The sequence below is a fragment of the Carettochelys insculpta genome, chromosome 33, assembly GCF_033958435.1.
Source record: "Carettochelys insculpta isolate YL-2023 chromosome 33, ASM3395843v1, whole genome shotgun sequence".
NCBI lineage: Eukaryota > Metazoa > Chordata > Testudines > Carettochelyidae > Carettochelys > Carettochelys insculpta.
The window spans coordinates 2,358,840-2,377,007 of record NC_134169.1 but is presented as its reverse complement, the minus strand read 5'-3'; the positions used below and the strand labels follow the sequence as shown (position 1 = coordinate 2,377,007).

Genomic DNA, 18,168 nt, shown 5'->3' with positions numbered 1-18,168 from the left:
TTCTTATGGCTTAGCTGTGTAACATATCTGCTTAAACACCAGGAGATCACAGGGTAACTCCCAGTGGTTCCCTTTTGTGTGTCTTCCCTAATGTTTCCCTACGTCTGGCTGGGGAGCAGAGAAGACCTCCCCTGGCAACCTCTCTCCCTGCTGGGGAAGGTAAAGGCTGATGGAAAAGGAGGGTTGGAAAGAATCTAGTCACAGCCTGGAGCTCGGGAAAAGGCAGTTGTGATTGGTGTGGTGAAGGTGCTGCTGTGGCTGCCAGAAGAGAGTCTGTGCCTCACAGCTTTGTGGTTCTGGGGGCTGCCTGTGCCAGCCAGCTCCTCCAGCACGTTTGTTACACAGACACAATTCCCTGTCGGCAGGAGCTCTGTTCTGCCCTGTCTGCGGGAGCAGCTCCTGCCCTCGACCTGCCTCTGCAGAGACACCCCACAGCCCTGTCCCTGCACACCATGTGCACACACTAGTGCGTGACAGGGGGTGTCTCACTCCCAGGCACACCCAGCTCTGCCCCCACCCCAGTGGTAATTCACCTCTCACCCCAGCTGTCCCCAGTGCTGACCTGACACACCTGAGATCCCTCTTGTAGCTTCCTTCTGCTTCCTCACCAACATTTCCTAACCTTGCTGGGAAGTAAAACCCCTGCAGTGGACATGAATTGTGCAGGTGGGAGACGTTCTGACACAGCTTCTGGGTAGGGCCCAAGGTTTCAGCTGGTGACTTTGCAGTGCAGAGGGAGGAGGAGTTCGGCTGTCAGGGGGGAGAGGTGGCAGGTGTGAAGGAGAACCTGGCCAGGGCTTGTGTCTGACGGAGGAGGGGAAAAGGGCAGTTGGGTGGGGGTTGGCAGGGTCTGAGGGGACAAGGGGATCAGGGCAGTGGGGAGGGGTGGGAGAGACAGGATCTGAGGGACCCACTGCAGGGCCCAGGACAGCTGGCAAGGGGCAGCCGGGGCTGGGGGAACTCCAAGCTGGGCTCCGAGCAGTGGGGGATGGGTGAGAGAGTCTGAAAGGGGAGGCCAGGCTGGTGGGGGAGGGGAGGAAATCTCCGTCCAGTGGCCCTGCAGCTGCCTGTTGCTCATTTCCAAAAAGGCCCCTTGTGAGAGACTTTTTGCGTCTGGCCGGCTAGCTCAGTTGGCCAGAGTGTGGTGCTAATAATGTCAAGGTCATGGGTTCAAGCCCCATGCTGGCCATGGGCAGGTCTTTCTTGCTTTCCTTGATGTGGCTGCTCTGGGCAGGAGGCCAAAAGAGCTGAAGGAACCAGGCTGAGAGGTTGGCAGGGAGCAAGTCAGAGTTGCCACCCCAGACTGAGGGAAGGGCTTCAGAGTGGGCCTGTGTGAGGTGAGGATCCCCAGATTCCCAATGCTGCAACACACCTCACCCTGCAAGTAACATCAGGAGCCCTCTGCCAAGGGCACCAGCCCCTACAGCAGCTCCTTTGGCTTTCTCTGCTCCCCATCTCCCTGGCAGGCCTTCTGACCTCAGAGGCTCCCTCCCAGGACACCTGCTACTGCAGCACCACAGGCCCAGATAACTCAGCATTCTAAAGTCCCTGCCTGCCCTGCTCCTCTTCCCTTATGAGTTCTGCTTCTTCAGTCACATCCCCCCAGCTGCTGCTCTGGTGGGCAGAGGGCTGGGGAAGGCACAGGAAGGGCCCTTGGGGGTGAGGTGCAGAAACACAAGGAGCAGGCGCTGGAGGAAGTCCATGATGAGCAGCTTTGCCCATGGGAGCTCAGGTGAGGGGCAGAGAGGTAGAGGTGACAGGATGGGTGGGGGGGTCTCTGCAGAGGAGGGGTTGGCTGGCAGTCCTTGGGGAACGGGGAGAGGCCTGTGGGGAGGAGAGGAGAGAGCAGCAGGCTGCTGGGGGCAGAGCTCAGGGGAAGAGGCAGAGCTGGGATAGGAAGAGGTGAAATGGGAGGAGGAGCACAGGTGGCCTCAGAGGGAACAGGCCAAGCAAACCAGATCCCCTCCCACTCCTCAGGAGCTTCCAGCACTGGCACCAGCCTCCCCAGTGCAGCTGTCACAGGCCACAATGGACATTCTCGTGCTTTACGTGATGCTGACAGGCACTGACCAGAGAGGTGCAGAGTTATTTCAGAAGAGTTTATTCCAGAATTATTCCTCCAAAATAATCTAGTTCACAATAACGCCTTCACGCTACAAGGAGTCCCCAGAATAAACAAAACATATTTCACAACGGCACGTCCATGCACAACAGAGCCTGTCTGTGAATAGAGACCCTGGGGGCCATGCTGGGGATATCACTGCACAGCAATGTTGTTTTGGAATCCAATATTCTTGAAAAACTTAGTTTTTAATAGCCCCAATTTCCTGATTCTACAGCCCCTATTCCAAAATCTCTGTTTTGGAATTGGCACTCTTCCTAGGAGAATGAGGTTTACAGCCTTGCAAAAAGCTGTCTGCTGTTTCTAAATTATTTCAGTTACCTGCCCAGCTCTCTCAGAGTTAGAACCTTATTTGGAGGTTTCAGGGTGTGAGTCCCAGGCTGGGAAAGCTGCATTCACCTTGCCTTGTGCATCAGGAACCCAAGAACCCTGCTCATGCCTGGGGCCATGTGCTGGGTCCCAGACTACCAGGTGAAACCCGAGAAAGTAAAAAAACACAATACCGGCCTTCTCTAGCTTGCTGTGATCGTACAAGGGTTTGTACTCTGCATTGTGGCTGTAGCAACCTGGTTTCAGATCCAAGAGACAGCAGTAATAGTCCAGTGTTTGGGTCGTGCTGCTTTTATTTCACCAGGAGGATGGTGAAACACTGCAATGCTTTACCTAGACAGGTGGTGCAATCTTCATCCCAAGAAGTTTTCTAGTCCTGGCTTGAACAGGCCCTGACTGGAATGATTTAGTTGGGGTTGGTCCTGCTTTAGGCAGGGGGCTGGACTGGATTGACCTCCTGAAGTCACTCCACGCCCTAGGATTCCATGATTCTCATCTCATCTCCACAGGTAGGAGCCTGGACAGCTCAGTCTCTGACTCGGGGAAGTGCCGTGGGGCCACGTGGTCAGGAAGCCCAGGATGGAGAAAAGGAGCTGTGGGAGAAAGAGCAGCTGCAGAGAAGCGATGAGGGCAGAGTGCTGCTGCCAGCTGAGGGTGAGAGGTGCCCAGCGTGCAATGCCAGCCTGTTCAAAGGTGTAAGAAGCAACTGGGGAGGGGTGCAGGCCACCATTCAGGACTCTGTTTCTTGCAGCCCAAGTTCAAGGTCAGAGGCACCTGCTGGCGCTGCCTTGGCAAGCAGTCTGTGCTGCTTCCCTCTCTCATCCCATGAGTGAGAGACAGCGAGGTGACTCATGCCTGCTGGATCCAGGTCTTTGGCTGAGCTGGCTGGAGGGGTTGGGGCAATCAGCTGGTGTTCTGGAACTTGGCAGTGTGCCCAGAGATCCTGAGAGGCCTCAGGCTGGTGTGATCTGGTGACACTGTCCTTGTAGCTGAGCAGAACTATGGCTCCAGGGAGGTGAGCCAGCCAGCAGCAGCTGTTCAGAGGGCACCAGGCACTGCAAAGCCAGGCTGCCAGGCACCAGCAAAGAAACAAGTGAGAGAACGTGGTGATGCACATGTGACCCATCCACCTAACAGGGAGACACCCCTGGAGGGGACGGGGTGAGTTGTGTCTGCATCACTTTTGGTGGGCAGGTTTAGCAGGCAGAAGGTTCTGGAGTTGGGGTGACTCCTGTGGGCTCTGTGTCTGTGGAAGGAGAGCAGACAGGGCAGCTGCTGCTCCAAGGCCATGTGCTCTGGGTGAGCTGGGAGCAGCTGAGCTCAGGAGCAGGCAGCAGACTGGGGTCCCTCCAAAGGAAGCACATTGCAGCAGGTGGTGATGGTGTTACCCCTCTGCCAGGGAACATGGGCCGTGTTAATGTCGTGCTCAGGGCAACGGAGGGAGGGAATAGGCAGGGTGTGAGGGGACACCGGCAGGGGACTAGCTCAGACAGAGCGGGGCAGCAGGGTCTGAGGGAATTCCTAGCCAGGGTTCAGGGCAGTGGGGAATGGGAGACGCAGTCTGAGTGGGAGATGCCAGGCTGGGGTTCAGGGTGGTGGGGGAGGGGCTGAGTGGATGCCTGGTTGGGGTGCTGAAGAGGGAGGGAGGGAGAGCCGTCTCACTCCAGGAGCCATACAGCAGCTGCCTGTTCTGAGCTGTTTCTCTGTAGCTTGGATAGTTTAGGTGGGTGGCGCATGGTTCTCACAACACCAAGGGTGTGAGCCCTTGCTAGCCAGAAGACAAGTGCAGGGTTTTGCTCTGTTACCCTTCGCTGGACTGCTATAGGCAGCAATGTCCAGAGACATGAAGGAAGTTGAGTGGCTTCTGGAGACCATACCAGAGTCTTTCTCAGGAGGCTTCACTCTGCTTTGCTGGCAGGGTCTCTGCCCTTTATTCCCTTCACTCTATTACCCTTCCTAATGCCCCTTCACTGGGGTGCTGATGAGTGACAACCTAACCTGCAGTTCTGGGTGTCTTCTGAGGAGCTGCTGCTGAACCTTTCACAGCCCTGGGTTCATAAGGGGGTTCTGCACCGCAAATTTATTTCAAAATAACTATCCCAGCATCTACACAAAGCAATCCACTGTAGTGCATCTAATGGCTGTATTTGAAATAGGCTTCCTGTGTGCAGACGCTGTATTTGAAAATGTTGGTCTTGCCACTCATCGGTGCTGTTAGCTCTCCGAACAATTCATGCACCTAGAGCAAGGTAGGTCCAACAAATTAAGTCTGATACAATTTACCTCAGCGTGCAGCCAGCGCAGTCAGTAGAACACGTTTCTTTTTCATACACAGCTACACTGCACTTTTGAAGAGAGTTTTGTGTGGTGTGTGTTCTGTTTGGGCCTGTTTGCTCCTCTCCAGAGCAAGGGACATTAGTGACTCACAGACTGTTGCACTGAACAGCACTAGGCCAAGGGAGCTGGAAAGAGGACCCTCATTCACTTCCGCTATTTAGTATCTTTGGGGACTGCAGAACCTTAACCGAGTGTTTTCCCTGCCTTCGCTTTGCCCAGCACCAGCTGGATCAGACTCTGACCTTCCCCACACAGACGTCTGCCATCCAGCGCAGTTAGTGGTGGGAAAGGAGAAGACGCCAAAAAGGCTCCTCCTCATGCTCACGTTCCTCATCCTGAATTCTCCCTCCAGCCTCCAGGGCAGAGCTCTCAAGAAGGAGACTCCCTGGAACTTGAGAAAAGAAATCCAATAGGACGTCTTCCCCAAAGTTTTATCTACTCAGCCAGGATGCCAATGCTTTTGCAAGACCAGATAAACTGGAAATAATCACAGGGCCCAGGGTTACCATCATGGAAACACAGACTTCCAACAGCAAACTTGGCTCCCAGCACATGGGCAGAGTTGTGGGGGGGTCCCATTGCTGAGCCGTGTGGTGAAGAGTCTGTGGTGATATCTGCTCAAGGATGAAGGCAGTGAGGAGGAGAGGAAGCATCTGAGGGGCACCCAGCCAGGGCCCAGGGCAGTGGAAAAGAGGTGGCAGGATCTGAGGGGATAGTGAGGTCTGGCCCAGGGTCGTGTGGGTGGTTGAGATGTGGCAGGGTCTGAGGGGTATCCAGCAGAACAGCATGATGGGAGCATCCAGGTCTAAGGGGTCTCCGGGCAGTGGCTCAGAGCAGTGGGTAATGGGTGACAGAGTCTGAGGAGATGCCATTTGGGTGTTCAGATGGCGGGGGACACTCTGACGGGCTGCCTGGATGGGATTCAGAGCACTGGGGAGCGGCAGCAATCTCATTCCAGAGACCAAAATATCCCTGCAGCTGCCGCTTGCTCCTTTACAAAACTCCTCCTTGTGAGGCAGTTAGCGAGCTCAGCTGCTTTGAACATGGTGCTCACAGTGCTAAAGTGATAGGGTGAATCCAATTTTTAGGTGATTCTCTGCTTTTAGTTACCTGACTGCAAAAGTCAGGGAGGCCAAAAGAGGTGAAGGAAACAGGATGAGAATCGGGCAGTGACCTCCACTTTCAGAAGATCAAACCAGCTGATTGTTTGATTTCCCAGAGGGAAGGAGAAATCTCATCCTCTCCCAACGTCCCTCAGGCAGGGGCAGAATAGGGTCCTTCCTTCCTACAGGTCACTTCTTCAAAGGATCATCTCGGGGGTGCTTTGTTTCAGTAAAACAACAAGAAGTTCTGAAGAAGCTGACAGACTCAGAGATATTGTGGGGCATAAACTTTCGTAGGCAAACACACACTTCATCTTTGTAACTCTTAGCCCTTTCACACAAGCGTAGCCCTGCTTATCTCCTTCCCCTCCCCAAAAGCTTGGCCAACAGCAGGTCACACCAGGATCCTGTTAGAAGGAGGCAGTCGGATCATTTTGCCTCTAGGGTGTCATGTCATATCTCAGCTGCTTCCCCACCGTCAATGTGCTGCAGTCCCCTGTGACCACTGGGACAATGTGGAAAAGTCAGAAAGGACAATGAAGTGAGTCAAGCTGAGGGAAGCAGGTATGGCCACTTGCCATAACTTATTTCTTGCTTGGGATGGCTGACAAAATCATCCCCAGCTGAGAACGGATGTCCTCAGAAGCACTCAAGTAGCTGTTGAAGTAGCTCAGTAAAGAGAGCATTAGACTTAAGATGTAAAGGTCCCTGGCTCAATCCCAGACTTCAGCAAAACTCCAAGTGGAAGGGCTGTAAAACTACAGGTGCTGAGTCTTTCTTAAGCTCTGTAGAAAAGCCTTCTCAAAGACATCCTAATGCCCAGGTATTCTGGCTTTTATTTATTTGACGAGGGAGCCGTCATTGGCTATCACACTGCCAAGGTACTTGACCTCCTCGACTGTTTTTAACTCTCTTCCTGAAATAAAGTTTGAAGCAGGGAAGACCCACAGTTCCTTGAGCAGGTTGAAACAGGACCTCAGTCTTTCCTAGACTGATGGACAAACCAAAGAGGCAAGCGGCATCAGCAAACTTGTTGATTTTGAGCTGGAGATCAGATTCCTTGTGTGCCAAAAGTGCACAGTCGCCAGCCAAAAGGGCTTCCATGACACGCCTCTCAAGCATCTTGGTTTTAGCATTCAGATGACAAAGGTTGAAAAGTGACCCATCAAGTCTGTATTTTAAGCAGACTCCACACATCACACTGATGCATTCCCTCATTGAACCTGAGCCAATGCCACCTCTGCACTGCTCCAGCATTCAGTTTGTTCCCTCTCCGCTGCCCCACCGATCCACTGCTGGTGCTAATAACCTACTGCTTCTCTATGTGTTTGCTGGGGTGTTCTCCTGAGACAAAGACCTATGATAGCAGCTCTTGGTGATCTTAGCTACCACTAAAACACTAGTTTTCATGATTAACTTTATCAGCTGGGGAAAAGTAAAAAAAAAACACGTTGAGAACAATATGACAAAAACATTCAGATAACTAGCTCCAACCCTCCTTCTCTACCTTTTGTTCTACACTGCTTTAAAGTAGGGGAGCCCTGGGCAATTCATGTCTTGTGCATTTAGGATGACTGCCCTTTCCCCCACAATGACTAGGAGCATTGGTAAGATTTTATAATTCTTATGCTGAGTGTGAGCATAAATTGTGATTTTACAACAATGTGTTTAAAATAGACAATAGTCATTGCTTCCCTGCTACCCATCAGGCTTTGTTTGCAAGGTATCACATATGCACCCCTTTGCACTCTCATGCAAATGATCTCTGGGAGACACATTCCTCCCAGCCTTCAGCAGCATTGAGTTCCTGCTGGCACATTCCTTACACTGGTACGGCTGAGGGTTCATAGCCAGTACAGAGCAGTGAAGTGGGAGTTCTAGGAAGCAGTGCAGGGAAGGAGCAGGGAGAGGTGGGAGGAAAAAGCCCAGAAGTGCTCAGTGTAGGGTCCCTGCTGGGCTGCAACCAGAGGAAGGGAGCACCTGGGTTCCACCAACTCCACTGAGGGCAAAGATGAGGCTTGTGGCAGGGAATGAGAGGATTGTTTGCGTGACTGGGAGTGACAGAGAAATGAAGGACTGTAGCTCAGAAGGGAGAACAGCCAAGTCATCCAGACAAAAGGGAGAGTCAAAAGCTGGACAGATGCAGCTTCTCTCAGCAAGAGGGGCTGCCACAGTGAACAGGAGAGGTGGAATCACTGGCAGGACCTTATCTTGACAGAGCTGATGCTTGAGCTGAGCCATCCAGTAGCAAGTGCCTGTTCTATTACACTGAGCAAACGAAGAGAGGTTAATCACATAAGAGGACAGGAGTCCCTGAACTTTCTGGATCAGCTGTAAGACAATGGCAGAAAGAGGGCTTGTCTGGGATTTGAACCCAGGACCTCTCCCACCCTAAGGGAGAATCATACCCCTAGACCAACAAGCCCTTCTTGTAGAAGCAGCACTGGGCTTTCCACACAATCAGGTTTCAATAAACCCCCAGTGCTCTGATAAACACTCCACCTAACTTCACCTTTCCAAGCTCATTTCCAAGCTCTCCTCACAGCTTTGAAGCAAGAAAGCAGCTACACATTCGGGACATGTGAGGATCGGCACCACCAATGAAAACACAGGCTATCGGCTGTGCATGCTCTGCTAATCAGCTCGGAGGCATTTGAATTTCTCCTGGATGGACGCCAAAGTGCACAGATTGTAGGAAACACTAGTGAAGTGAATTGTCCTGGTTAGGGGTTTTTCCAAAGCTTTGGCCTCTCTGCAAGCGAGATTTGAACTTGAGAAAAGAAATCCAATAGGGTGTCTGCCCCACAGTTTTATCTACTCAGCCAGGACGCCAACGCTTTTGCAAGACCAGATAAACTGGAAATAATCACAGGGCCCAGGGTTACCATCATAGAAACACAGACGTGCAACAGCAAACTTGGCTCCCAGCGCGTGGGCGGAGTTGGGGGGGGGGTCCCACTGCTGAGCCGCGTGTCTAACAGTCTGTGGTGATACCTGCTCAGGGATCAAGGCAGTGAGGAGGAGGGGCAGCATCTGAGGGGCACCCAGCCAGGGCCCAGGGCAGTGGACGACAGGTGGCAGGATCTGAGGGGATAGTGAGGTCTGGCCCAGGGTCGTGTGGGTGGTTGAGATGTGGCAGGGTCTGAGGGGTTTCCAGCAGGACAGCATGATGGGGGCATCCAGGTCTGAGGGGTCTCCGGGCAGTGGCTCAGAGCAGTGGGTAATGGGTGACAGAGTCTGAGGAGATGCCATTTGGGTGTTCAGATGGCGGGGGACACTCTGACAGGATGCCTGGATGGGATTCAGAGCAGTGGGGAGCAGCAGCAATCTCATTCCAGAGGCAACAATATCCCTGCAGCTGCCTCTTGCTCCTTTACAAAACTCCTCCTTGTGAGTCACTCAGCTACCTCAGCTGCTTTGAACATGGTGCTCACAGTGTTAAAGTCATGGGGTGAAGCCAATTTTCAGGCGATTCCCTGCTTTTAGTTACCTGACTGCAAAAGTCAGGGAGGCCAGAAGAGGTGAAGGAAACAGGCTGAGAGTCTGGCAGAGACCTTCACTTTTAGAAGATCAAACCAGCTTGTTGTTTGAGATTTCACCTTCCTCTGGGAAATCAACCTCTCCCAACTTCCCTCAGGCAGTTGCAGAATTGGGTCCTGCATTCCTACAGGTCACTTCTTCAAAGGATCATCTCGGGGGTGCTTTGTTTCAGTAAAACAACCAGAAGTCCTGAAGCAGCTGACAGACTGAGAGATATTGTGCGGAATAAACTTTTGTGGGCAAACACCCGCTTCATCTTTGTACCTCTTAGCCCTTTCATACAAGAGTAGCCCTGCCTATCTCCTTCCCCTCCCCAAAAGCTTGGCCACCTGTAGGTCACACCAGGATCCTGTTAGAAGGAGGTAGTCGGATCCTTTTGCCTGTCGGTTGTCATGTCACAGCCCATCTGCTTCCCCACCATCAATGTGCTGCAGTCCCCTGTGACCACTGGGTCAATGTGAGAAATAAAGTAGGAAAGGACAATGAAGTGAGTCAAGCTGAGGGAAGCAGGCATGGCCACTTGCCATCACTTATTTCTTGCTTGGGATGGCTGACAGAATCATCTCCAAGTGAGAAAGGATGTCCTCAGAAGGGCTTGGGCAGATGCTGAAGTAGCTTGGTAGAGAGAAAGTTAGATAGAAAATCCAAAGGTCCCTGGTTCAATCTCAGGCTTTAGTAAAACTCCAAGTGGAAGGGCTGTAAAACTAAAAGGTACCATTTCTGCCTGATGCTGTGTAGGAAAGCCTCCTAAAAGACATCCTAGTGCCCAGCTTTTATTTCTTTGACAGGGGAGCCAGCATTGGCTATCACACTGCCAAGGTAATTGAACTCCTCTCCTGTTTTTAACTCTCTCCCTTTAAAAAAGTTTGAAGCAGGGAAAAGCCACAGATCCTGGAGCAGGTTGAAACAGGACCTCAGTCTTTCCTAGGCTGATGGTCAAACCAAAGAGGCAAGCGGCATCAGGAACCTTGTTGACGATGAGCTGGAGATCAGATTCCTTGTGTGCCAAAAGTGCACAGTCATCAGCAAAAAGGGCTTCCATGATGCGCCTCTCAAGCATTTTGGTTTTAGCATTCAGATGACAAAGGATGAAAAGTGACCCATCAAGTCTGTATTTTATGCAGACTCCACACATCACACTGATGCATTCCCTCATTGAACCTCAGCCAAGACCACCTATGCGTTGGTCCAGCATTCAGTTTGTTCCCTCTCAGCTGCCCCACCCATCCACTGCTGGTGCTAATAACCAACTGCTTGGCAATCTATTTGCTGGGGTGTTCCCCTGGGACAAAAACCTATGATAGCAGCTCTTGGGGATCATAAAAAACACTGGCTTTCACTCTTAACTTTATCAGGTATGGAAAAGTAATAAAACCAAGTTCAGAACATTATTACAAAAGCATTCAGATAACTAGCTCAATCCATACTTCTGTACCTTTTCTTTCACAATGTTTTAAAGCAGGGGAGCCCTGTGCAATCCATGTCTTGTGCAGTTACGATGACTGCCCTGTCCCGCACTACAGCTTGGAGCATTCGTGAGATTTTACAATTCTTATGCTGAGTGTGAGCATAAATTTTGATTTCACAACAATGTGTTTAAAATAGACAATGCTCATGGCTTCCCTGCTACCCATCAGGCTTTGTTTGCAAGGTGTCACATATGCACCCCTTTGCACTGATGCAAATGGTCTGTGGGAGACACATTCCTTCCAGCCTTCAGCAGCATTGAGTGCCTGCTTGCACATTCCTTACACTGGTATGGCTGAGGGTTCATAGCCAGTTCAGAGAAGTGAAGTGGGAGTTCTAGGAAGCAGTCCAGGGAAGGAGCAGGGAGAGATGGGAGGAAAAAGTCCAGAAGTGCTCAGTGTAGGGTCCCTGCTGGGCTGCAACCAGAGGGAGGGAGCACCTGGGTTCCACCAACTCCACTGAGGGCACAGGTCAGGCTTGTGGCAGGGAATGAGAGGATTGTCTGGGTGACTGGGAGTGCCAGAGAAATTAAGGACTGTAGCTCAGAAGGGAGAACAGCCAAGTCATCCAGACAAAAGGGGAGTCAGAAGCTGGACAGTGGCAGCTTCTACCACCCAAACGGGCTGCCACAGTGCACAGGAGAGGTGTAGTCACTGGCAGGACCATCTCTTGACAGAGCTGGTGCTTGAGCTGAGCCATCCAGAAACAAGTGGCTGTTGCATTACACTGAGCAAATGAACAGAGGAAAATCACATAAGAGGACAAGAACCCTGAAACTGTCTGGATCAACTATTAGACAACAGTAGAACAAGGGCTTGTCTGGGATTTGAACCCAGGACCTCTCCCACCCGAAGGGAGAATCATACCCCTAGACCAACAAGCCCTGCCTGAAAAATGAAGCACTGGGCTTTCCACAGAATTAGGTTTCAATAAACCCCCAGTGCTCTGATAAATCCTACACTTAACTTCACCTTTCCAAGGTCATTTCCAAGCTCTCCTCACAGCTTTGGACCAAGAAACCAACTGCACACTCAGGACAGATCACAAACCACACTGTGTGTAAGAAAAATATAGGCAACACAAGGTCAGGGAGAGAAACAAACACACTCTATGGGGGGAGCATCAGGGAGTTCAACTCAAGACTTCTTGCTCCCTGAGCAACACTTGGCCTTGCAAAACAAACCCGGCTTCTGACAAAAAGCGAACGTCACTTCTCACAATTTTAGACAAAATTAAAACCAAACAGCCCCACACACCAGCTGCACCTGGCTTCACCTTGCCCAGGACTTCCCCACACTCCCTCCTGGTTGGAGTGAGATTCACCAGCTCAGGGGGCTGGTGTGGCTGGGCTCAGTCCTTCACCACTCTTTACCTGCCTGGTCCATGTGACTCCACCCAGAAAAAGCTCAGCTTGCTCCCATGCATTACAAGATCCAAACTCCATCAAAGCTGGGCAGGCCCAGGAGTTGGGGCTGGCAGGGAGTCAGGCGTGTGCACAGAGCAGAGCTTCATCTGGTGTTTAGAAGGACGAAGCAGAAAGAGCAGTGAGATGACTAAAGAAAAACAAAAGCCCTGGAAATGATAAGCTCATGGGAGAGATGATCAAATACAGCAGGGGCTTCTGGAGGGAGCGTTTCCTTCTGTAAGATCCCCGTGGGACGCGCGTCTGAACGTGTGTTTTGGAGTTTGGAAGAGCTTCTTCTGGACTCCAAATAATGCGCCCATGTGCGAATGAGGTACAGAACATTTCCATCCATGCCTCATTCGCATCTCCTGGACAGCTCATTATTACGCCACTTCTGGAAGCAGCGGCACGTGAAGACACAGCCGCAGGATCCCCCCAGGCAGGGGCTGCACCCACGGGCTGTCTCTTGATGGGACTCTCTGGATGAGAAAGTAATTAAGAATATTTTAATGAGTCCCTGAACAAGGGAGCAGACTCCCTATGCGTTGGACGCCGAGACCCAAACCAAAACCCTGCTACAAAACCCAGCCCGGATAATGCCCACACAGGTGAGCGCCTGGGCTCCGCCCCGAGCCTCCTGGAAGGGAGTGGCCAGCAGGAACAGTGAGACTAGGACAAGGGTGGACTGGTTTAAACAAAGTAACCACAAGCTTTATTAAAAAACACAACAGGATTAAATCTATAACAAGTAACAACTTTCTAAATGTAACTCTCTTATACTCTAATGATACGTACATTCATAACAGTATCCATTTGACAGCTTGGTCTTAAGTCTTGAACTGTTTTTTATTTTTCCGCAAAATAAAAAGGATTTGATTATTGGGATAAAAGAGGAGGGGGAGAGGTTTATAGGGATGAGGGTTATTAGGTTTTTAGAAGGTCCCTGCTGTTTCCTTACAGAGCCGGGGTGGGGGTGCTAAACCCCACCTCCGTGCGGGGGCAAGTTGCTAGCCCGACCCAAGGGGTTGGTACCTGAGAGCCAGTCAGGACTGTCCCTTTATTTTGTAGGGGTCCCCGGTACCCTCTTAATGGGCCCAACAAGTGTTCCTGGGAGGCTTGTGCTTTTCCCAGGTCACTGGGTAGGATAAACAGATAGGGAGACAGGGAGGCAGTGCCTTCTCCTGCAGTATATGGAGTAGGGGTGAGCAAGGATAAGGGGGACAGGATAAAGGAAGAGGGTTAGTTAAAATTTATACTTTGCTCTATTAAGAGTAATGTAACTATAACAACTTAAACCTTCACAACATACCTCAATTATTAACTAAATGTGCCGGTATTTGGCTGCAGTGGTAATCCCTGCCTGGAATGTCCAGACCCGGCCACAGATGGTCGAGTCCCCGGGTACTTCCCTCCCCTCGTCAAGGAAGGGAACAACAGAGGAGCCACCCTCCGTTCCCTCGTAGAGGGTCCCAAGTTCCCAGGTGGGAGTGGGTATAAAAGTAAAGTAAGTTTACGTGTCTAAGTCCAGTTCTGTCAAAGTCCAGTCCGGTGAAGAAGAATCAAGATGGCGGGCGGTGGGAGCGTAGGTGCCATGAATGTGGCAGGCTCTAAGCTTCAGCTGGTGTGTTCACAGTACCTCACCCTAAGGGTGAGGCCAGTTCGTCACACACCAGATCCACCTTTGAGCTGCTTGTTGGCGGCGAGGTCGAGGGTGCCGCAGTGATGGCAGGTTCTGGGTGCTAACAGGCAGGAGCGCAGTACCTCACCCTAGGGGTGAAGCCAGTTCGCCTCCCGCCTAATTTACCTCAGAGCTGCTGCCTTTGCTCTTTTAGGCTACGTCTACACGTGAAGCCAACATCGAAATAGGCTATTTCGATGAATAACGTCTACACGTCCTCCAGGGCTGGCAACGTCGACGTTCAACTTCGACGTTGCGCGGCACCACATCGAAATAGGCGCAGCGAGGGAACATCTACACGCCAAAGTAGCACACATCGAAATAAGGGTGCCAGGCACAGCTGCAGACAGGGTCACAGGGCGGACTCAACAGCCAGCCGCTCCCTTAAAGGGCCCCTCCCAGACACAGTTGCACTAAACAACACAAGATACACAGAGCCGACAACTGGTTGCAGACCCTGTGCCTGCAGCATGGATCCCCAGCTGCCGCAGAAGCAGCCAGAAGCCCTGGGCTAAGGGCTGCTGCACACGGTGACCATAGAGCCCCGCACGGGGCTGGAGAGAGAGCATCTCTCAACCCCCCAGCTGATGGCCGCCATGGAGGACCCGGCAATTTCGACGTTGCGGGACGCGGATCGTCTACACGGTCCCTACTTCGACGTTGAACGTCAAAGTAGGGCGCTATTCCGATCCCCTCATGGGGTTAGCGACTTTGACGTCTCGCCGCCTAACGTCGAAGTTAACTTCGAAATAGCGCACGACGCGTGTAGCCGCGACGGGCGCTATTTCGAAGTTAGTGCCCCTACTTCGAAGTAGCGTGCACGTGTAGACGCAGCTTTAGTGTGTTAGATACGGTTGGTACCTCAGCAGGCGGGCCCTGCTGGGTGGAGATGGAGTTGCTTCAAGGAGTCTTTGAAAAGGCAGGAGCTCTTCGAAAAGGCTTCGCCTCAGAGGCAGCTGGCCTGGGGCTGGTGGACGCCTCAGGGGCCAGCACCTCCCCGTGTAGGTGGCAGAGTCGTATCTGCACCAAGGGCCGGCGAGCGCCGTGCGGCGCCGCCTTATATTCCATGATCTCATACATTATTCATGAGGCTATTTACATATGAACATTCTGAAGGTCCTGCTTTCAAACAGGTCCTCCTCTAGAAGCTGCCTCACCTGTATCCAATGAGGAGCCTGGATTTCAAATCCATGATTTTGAAGTGTTTGTGAGTTCAGGTTACCGGGGAAACCAACTGACACAGAGTGACCGTTACAGGGGGCTGCTAACTGGCGGCCTATGTACCTCTTAGAGTCTACCTGCCCCTGTAATGACATTTAAAGGCCGAAGGCTTGTTTCCCCTGGCCCACGGGGACGATAATGCCCGAGGGATGAAAAATCCCTGACATCTCTGTTCTGACACAGCCTGTGGCAGGGCCCAAGACCTCAGTGGGTGACAAACAGTGCAGAGGGAGGGGGAGGCCGGGTGCCAGCGGGGGACGGGTGGCAGGTGTGAAGGGGAACCCGGCCAGGGCTTGTGGCTGAGGGAGGAGGGGAAAAGGGCAGTGGGGGGGGGTTGGCAGGGTCTGAGGGGACAAGGGGATCAGGGCTCTGGGGAGGGGTGGGAGAGACAAGATCTGAGGGACCCACTTTGGGGCCCAGGACAGCTGGCAAGGGGCAGCCGGGGCTGAGGGAACCCCCAGCTGGGCTCAGAGCAGTGGGGGATGGGTGAGAGAGTCTGAAAGGGGAGGCCAGGCTGGTGGGGGAGGGGAGGAAATCTCATTCAGTGGCCAGGGGCCCTGCAGCTGCCTGTTGCTCATTTCCAAGGTCCTGCTCTGCAGGCCGGCGAGCTCAGTGCTTTGAGCATTGGCCTGTTCAACCCAGGGGGGTGAGCTCAGCCCTTGAGGGGAGCCATTTAGGAGTCTGAGGCAAATGGGTCTGTCTACACCACTGCCCTCCTTCAAAGGGAGGCTGGTGAGCAGGGCGTGAGGACGTCATCAATGAAGTGCTGGGCTGCATACGCAGCACCTCATTCAGCTAATTCTCCCCCGCCCCCGGCAACTCCAAAGTGTTAAACTCCTCTTAACTTTGAGGACTCAGGGGACTTTGGGGTACCCCAGGCAGTGCAAAGTACGGGCAGGTGAGCCACAGCTACACACCAGCCGACACTAAAGAGTTGCTGGTGGGGGGGAATTAGCTTAACGAAGCGCTGCCTGTGCAGCACAGCACTTCATTAACAATCTCCCTACCCCCTTCGTACCATGTTCCCTTCCAAGTAGGGAAGTAGAGGTAGTGTAGACAAGCCCTATATAGAGTTAAAAAAAAAAAACTGTCAGGGAAGGTGTTGGGTCCTGCCAGGAGGGCAGAGGACTGGACTCAATGACCTCCTGAGGTCCCTTCCAGTTCTATGACATGTGTATCCTCATACATATATATATATAAACTCTGTAGTGTCGACACACCCAAAATAATCCCACACTGTGACTGGTTGTAATCAGGAATTTGTCTTTACACATTGCCAGTTCACCACCACTGTTATTCCCCAGGGCAGAGATTTTCCAGGTTTGTCTGCACTACAGAGTTATATCAGAATGGCTGATTTCAGAATTATTCCTCCCAAATAAGCCATTTGATAATGAAGCCTTCACGTGACAAGGAAGGCCCAGAATAAACAAAACCTATTGGAAAACAGCACGTCCCCACACCAGACAGCCTAGTTCAGACTAGAGCCCTTGAAGCACACTGGCGCTATGGCGACACAGCAGCATTATTTTGGAATAAATTTGAAAGAGCCCCAGTTATCTGTCCGTACAGCCCCCATTCTCTCTTTTGGAATAGGCACTATTCCTAGTAGAATGAGGCTTAAAGACCTTGTGATGGAGTGGGGGATACCTGTGTGTGTGTGGGGCTCACACAGGGTGTGGGGCTCCTGCTGAGGGTAACCTTGATGACCAGGTAACACCTTTGTACTGCAGACAAAGGAGGAGGTGGAGCCTGAGGGGTTTGAATTGGAACTGGGATTTGGGAAGCAGTTAGTCTGGGCTGAGGGAGAGAAAGACAAAGGAGGGGGCAAGGCCCCAGCTCTGGGGGCCCCTCGGGGCCTCCTCTCCCCAACATGGATTGGACTGGCTGTCTCTGCCTGCTGTACTGACTCCTCTGTACGATGCTGTGTCCTGTCGGCTAATAAACCTGCTGTTTTCCTGCTGAGTGAGAGACTCTCCTGCCTGCGGACAGGGTGCAGAGCTTGGGGGACCCCAGAACCCCATCACACTGGTGTCAGGAGTGGGATGTTCTGCACCCCGAGGATGGAGCATCCAGCAGTAAGTGACTGGGGCCCCGGAAGAAGTGGGGCCTGCGAGACCCAGGTGTGCTGACGGGCAGTGAGGTGCAGCTCCCCAAGGCGGAGGGGCCTGCGGCCGAACCCAAGCAACTGCGGTTGTGGTCCTCGAGAGGGGGTGTCACACCCGAGGAGGGGTTACTCCTGGGAATCTGTTGGAGTTGGTCCCAGAAGGTGGAGGGGCCGAGAGCCCAACCCCCAGGAACAAGTGACCCCTGAGGAGGCTGACGCTGAATGAGTCCTTCCCAAGACAGGGTGCTCATGGTCCCTGAGAGCGGGTGTCACACTGAAGAAGGGGTTCCGCTGGGAGTCTGTTGGAGTCGGTCCCAGAGGGCGGAGGGGCCTACAGCCTAACCCTGGGCAGCTTGTGACCCGCAAGGAGCCTGGCACACTGAAGGGATTCTTCCAGGAATCGTGGGGTGCAGAGGGCATCAGCCTGAGAGCCTGCAACCACACTGAGCAACTCCGCTGTGAAGTGGCAGCACCTGGAAACCGAATCGAGATTAAAGGAGCTGGACAAGGCAGCGTGGATGTGCAGTGGCAGAGCTGAGGGTTAAGGAGAATCCTGCAGAGGTGAGCCCGGATCGGGGCAGGGAACCCTGGACTGCATGGAGCTCTGAACCGAGTGGCCTGCCGCAGCTCAAGGAGGGAAGGAGCGATTCCAACCCATCATCTACTAGTGGCCAAGACAGACCTGCGAAGAGTTTTCCAGGCCTGGGCCGAGGAAGGTGCCTGTGTGTCTGTGCAGGAAAGCAGCTTGTCCACTGGGAATGGCAAGTTGTCTGTGAGAGAAGCTGCTTCACCTTCCGGGCGTGTGTGGAAACCAGCCGGGGGGCTGGGACAAAGGAGAGAGTGTCTCCCATTGTCTGT

The 18,168-nt window shown here is 52.7% G+C and overlaps 3 non-coding genes across 3 annotated transcripts; 1 reads left to right on the top strand and 2 right to left on the bottom strand.

Annotated features, from left to right (window-relative positions):
- The first annotated feature begins 1,115 nt into the window (after nucleotides 1–1,115).
- Nucleotides 1,116–1,189, top strand: TRNAI-AAU (transfer RNA isoleucine (anticodon AAU)). Its single transcript has one exon. It is a non-coding gene; the product is annotated as a tRNA-Ile (tRNA).
- A 7,056-nt stretch (nucleotides 1,190–8,245) lies between these two features.
- Nucleotides 8,246–8,317, bottom strand: TRNAP-AGG (transfer RNA proline (anticodon AGG)). Its single transcript has one exon. It is a non-coding gene; the product is annotated as a tRNA-Pro (tRNA).
- A 3,393-nt stretch (nucleotides 8,318–11,710) lies between these two features.
- Nucleotides 11,711–11,782, bottom strand: TRNAP-CGG (transfer RNA proline (anticodon CGG)). The gene has a single exon. It is a non-coding gene; the product is annotated as a tRNA-Pro (tRNA).
- Nucleotides 11,783–18,168: the final 6,386 nt, after the last annotated feature.